The 5,131-nt window shown below is 34.9% G+C and overlaps 1 protein-coding gene and 1 long non-coding RNA gene across 2 annotated transcripts in view; both read right to left on the bottom strand.

Moving 5' to 3' along the window:
• The window catches only part of LOC107707719 (uncharacterized), a 9,126-nt gene extending 8,604 nt beyond the window's left edge, over positions 1–522 (bottom strand). The window contains exons 1-2 of the long non-coding RNA XR_001636288.1: positions 423–522; positions 154–233 (exon numbers count right to left, since the gene is read on the bottom strand). This is a non-coding gene — a long non-coding RNA (uncharacterized LOC107707719). The remainder of the gene's footprint in view (positions 1–153; positions 234–422) is intronic.
• The window catches only part of LOC107707717 (B-cell receptor CD22-like), a 65,027-nt gene that overhangs the window by 19,801 nt on the left and 40,095 nt on the right, over positions 1–5,131 (bottom strand). The window lies entirely within an intron of this gene.

Below are 5,131 nucleotides of genomic sequence, written 5' to 3'. Positions count from 1 at the left end.
TAATATATATATATATATATATATATATATATAAATCTACGATGATTCAACAGGGAGTCCATGATTGGCAGACCCCCAGCTAAAGTAAGTAACAAAGAACAAGTTTATTTAATAAGCAACTATGTAACATTTGTTAATGATCCGATGACTTACCATGAATCATGAGCAGAAACACCAGAGCAAAAGGAGGAGCCATTCTGACTGACATCACTACAATAACACACAATCTTTAGCTTCAAAAGAAAAAGAAAAAATATTTAACCAAAAATATCTCCATGAAGAAGTTTTCAGTAAGAATATTTCCTATTGAATAAGTCAGTGTGTTGTACAACAGTATTAACTGGACTATATTCACATATTAACCATATATTCACACACATAATCTACAATATTCACATAATAATCACATTATTAACTCTTACCGTGCTCTGGTGAGTCTGACCTCCAGCAAGCGTTATACTGATTTCACATTATTAACATGGCTTGTTTTAAAAAGACCATGCAGAGAGAAATGTTTCTTCCTCTTTCGTGGGTGCTGCCCACACAAGCAACTATAGACAGCACACCATGATCCAATGGCATTTATTTATAATTATCAGAGCAGGGACTTTCAAGTCACAAGCAAGTCTTCAAGTCATATCCCAAGTCCTCAAAGAGTTAAAGTTAAAGAGATAATTAAGTAACTAATCAGATTTTGAGAGATTTTAGTTTTTTTTTTTTAAATTCCTTCAGTTGATTTTGTTTTTGACTGTGGCTGAAGTTAGTTGTAGTTCTTGTGTTTCTCTTTTCTTCGATGATGCTGCTTGTTAACAGCAGGTGTTCATTACTAATGCACAATCATCGTTTAATTAATAACTTAATTATCTCATTAACTTTAACTCTTTGAGGACTTGGGATTTTACTCTAGACTTACTTGTGACTTGAAAGGAATGACTTGGTTCCACATCTGACCTCCTGGCTGAAAAAAAATTACTTTACTAATTAGCAAATCCAGGTGATTGGAACAAAATACTGTGGAGACCTTTTACTTTCTGAACCTGGATTTTACACCTCTGCAGATGGAAGTAGTTTAGATTCTGAATAGAGCACAAAAGAAGGTTCCAGAATAATGTTAACAATCAACATCACTGAAGAAAAGAGAAACACAAGCACTACATCTGACTTTAACCACAGCCTTGGATGAAATCAACTGAAAAAAACACACACAATGCCACCATTAATAATTGTGGTCAAGGTTTGCTTTAGGTAGACTCTTGACCCTTTTACTAATTCAAAGTAATTTGCTTCTGAGCAATTACAATGTTGTTACACAGCAAACATTTGTGCATTGCCGAATCAAACCTTGAAGTAGAAGATGAACTTACACTTTCTAATGAATCATGATGAATGAACATCATGATGTAGTCGCTCTTTTGTTTATTGACTGCCATGCAACGACTTCTGAACAGAAAAAGAAAAAATCCCTCTAATTAAAAATGCCACTGTAACACGCCGAAATTGCTAAAGAAAGACAACAGTTCATTGACTGTAACTATTAGAGTAGCACTTAGTTTGTATGCTGTAGTTTCATAGTGTTGATTATGAAAAATACAGGAACGTATGTGAAAAAACAAAACAAAAAAATCACTTAATTTGATTGCATTAAGGGTCAGCTCATGATGAATATCTCACCATACAAGAACAACTAAACGCTGCATAGCACTGATCTCACTACTTTTCAACATTTACAAACTATTGCACTATTACAGAGAGAGCACTAACACAGGAGTAACACTGATCTCCATGATGGTGCCATCATTTTAACCAATAAAACATCAACATATGATCCTCTGTAATTCTCAATAACAGCAGGTGTTCATCACTAATGCACAATCATCATTTAATTAGTCACTTAATTATCTCATTAACTTTAACTCTTTGAGGACTTGGGATATGACTTGAAGACTTGCTTGTGACTTGAAAGTCCCTGCTCTGATAATTAAACCAAAAATGCTTAAAAAAATCTGTCCACCACATTGATTGGTCAGTGAATCACAGATTTATCACCATATAGTAGGCCATTTTTAGTTTCACTTTGTTTTTTGCATGTAGCAGGATAGAAGAGATGTTCAAATATAAATAAAACAACTGGGTTTTCCCTGGGGGAAAAAAAATTAAATTCTGAAGAATTTGAAACATATTTTGAGTAAGATTATTATTTATCATCACTTTGACCACAGACAGACAAGTTATTCTTTAACATCCTTTTTTTTTCCAACTTCGGTTTACTGGCAAAAAGAGAAGTGACATGAAGTGGTGGGCAGTAGAGGTGGGTGGGACAAGAAATGACCTCATCCAGAATCCCAACCTCTGCATGAATCACAGACCACCTACACTGACTCAACATACAGTATGTCTCTGATTGAAATAATCAAAATGATTCCTGTGTCCTCCCCAGCTCTACAGCGCCCCACATTTTTCAGATATTAATCTGTGGAGAAGAATGGAACTGCAGAGCACTCTAATTGAGAGACACTGGGGCAGATTAGCTTTCTTTGCATGTATCGTTTTTATTAAAACAACATTAGACAGACTACCTATCCTTCATCTGCCTACCTAAATTTATGGCAGCCACTACTGTTGATATATTTTGATTAGTAAACAAAGGGAAACATTCAAGAGGGAGTCCAATAATTGCCCAACACAATAAATCAATCAATAACAAATTAATTTATTTACAATTAAGCCCAAAATGCTTAAACAATAGGAAATGAATATGTCATATTTTTTGTTGTTGTGGTTGTCCACCACTTTGATTGATCAGTAAATAGCATATTTATTGACAGACAGTAGGAATTATTTACAGTTTCACTTGCTTTTGTGTGTATTAGTATTGAAGAGATGTTCAGGTATGTCAAATAGAAATACAATTGTTTTTATAGTGGCTGTTTCTAGCTGAAAACATTTTCTGAAGAATTTTGAAACAGATGTTGAGCAAGACTGGATGTCGTCACTTTGACCACAGACAGAGAAGTTATTTTTGAACGTCCTTGATAGATTTGCTTTGTGCCTTCAGTTTATTGGCAAAAAAATGCTTTTGTATATGCTAACACAAAAAGTACAGGGACCAAGATCCCAACTAATGCAAACACTGCCTGTCTCCTCACAGCAAGAAGATCTCTGGTTCGAGTCCCAGCTGAGCCAGAAACTCTTTCCCTCACAATCTAAAGAAGTGTGAATCACAGATGCTTAATTGTCTAAAGGTGTAGCTGTGTGTTTTACTGCCTATCGATGGAGCCGTGGCTGAGTTGTTGTTGTTTTTTGGGCTTTTTTATGGCTCAGTTTTGGGGTTTCTGGTTAAAGGCTGGTCTCTATGTGGTTTACTGAAGGCTGAGATTGGGTAGCACTATTAAAACTTGTTCTGGCCCAGTTCAGGGCTGGTTATAAGCAGAGGTGTAAAATCCAGGTTCAGAAGTAAAAGTCCTCCACAGTATTTTGTTCCAATTACTTGGATTTGCTAATTAGCACAGTTTTTCAGCCAGGAGACCAAGTCATTCCTTTCAAGTCACAAGCAAGTCTTCAAGTCATATCCCAAGTCCTCAAAGAGTTAAAGTTAATGAGATAATTAAGTGACTAATTAAATGATGATTGTGCATTAGTGATGAACACCTGCTGTTAACAATCAACATCATTGAAGAAAAGAGAAACACAAGAACTACACCTGACTTCAGCCACAGCCTTGGATGAAATCAATTGAAAAGAAAAAAAAAATCTCTCAAGATCTGATTAAACAACTCCACAAACAGCATCACCAGCTCCACTCATTACTAACCAGACTGACTTTATTTTATGTCTGCAGAATCTCTTACTGAGAATTAACAGAGGTTTAGATGTTGATGTTTTGTTGGTCAAGAAAAAAAAAAAACACGCTGACACCATAATTGTGGTCAGTGTTTGCTTTAGTTTGTCTCTTGACTCTTTTAGGAATTCAAAGTAATCTGCTTCTAAGCAATTGCAATATTGTGTCACAGCAAATCTTTGTGCATTGCTGAATCAAACCTTGAAGTAGCAGATGAGCTTGCTTACAGTCTGTAACTCATGATTAACGAACATCAGGAAGTGATCTCAGGTTTATTGAAGAACATTATCTGAAGGGTTTATTGATGGACATTCAGCTGTTACTGAAGAGCAAAAAGAATCTGATTAAAAAATGGCACCGTAATGCTTCAATATTGAAAAAATGAGAAATAAATTGGCTCAGGCTTTTAGACATGAACACTTATCATATGATCCTCAACAGTGGTGACAATAATTTTTCATACTGCAGTGCATGATGGGAGTTTTTACTATGGTGTTATCCAGCATGCATTGCAGCATGAAACACTTTGTTGTTTGTAACCATTGTTGAGATTCATATGCTGGTTCTTGATGTCTGTGTGTCTAAACAGTTCTAATATTTTTGTTATGTCATGTCACATGGATTAAAAATTTGTTCACAATAACTAATAGAGCAATACATTGCTTGCATGCTGTAGTTTCACTGTGTTAATTATGCGAAACCTAATCATGTAAATGAAAAAAGTTATTTTGATTGTGATCAGACCTGCTCATGATGACGTCCTCATCATATATAATAGCCATTATCTCCTCCAGAACTTTTACTTTCTGACCTCTGGATTTTACACCTCTGGTTATAAATTACTATGGCTGAGATTTGGGCCAGTTATGGCTCATGTCTGTAGTCCAGATCTGGGCCAAACTAGGGCCGTAATTCTTTGCTGCATGTGGGCCGAGTGTAACTGCTTGTTTGGCCCAGAGCTGGGCCAGAAGACAATTGCTATGTGGGAAGTGGCTAACTGCTACTCTCACAACTTTTCTGATATATATTTTGTAAATATATGCTGAAACATTATAAAATACATTAAAAACAGTATTTAAGGTTAGAATTTGTTTTTGTTGTTTGAGGTATTTTGAAGTGCTATTTTGCAATAATGCCACATACATTTGCAGAAATGCCACACAAGTTGTCACTAAAACTTGTTTTTTTTCTTTCATAAAATATTGTCACATATGTTTTTCAATCTGAAAAGTAAAATCAAAATTTTTTTATTTTACTTAAATGTAAAAAAAAACCAAAAAAAAAAAAAAAAAA

This window comes from Sinocyclocheilus rhinocerous, unplaced genomic scaffold (genome assembly GCF_001515625.1).
Source record: "Sinocyclocheilus rhinocerous isolate Xijiao unplaced genomic scaffold, SAMN03320098_v1.1 scaffold655, whole genome shotgun sequence".
Taxonomy (NCBI): Eukaryota; Metazoa; Chordata; class Actinopteri; order Cypriniformes; family Cyprinidae; genus Sinocyclocheilus; species Sinocyclocheilus rhinocerous.
Note: the sequence above shows the minus strand (reverse complement) of the source record. Positions and strands in the feature narration are given on the sequence as shown.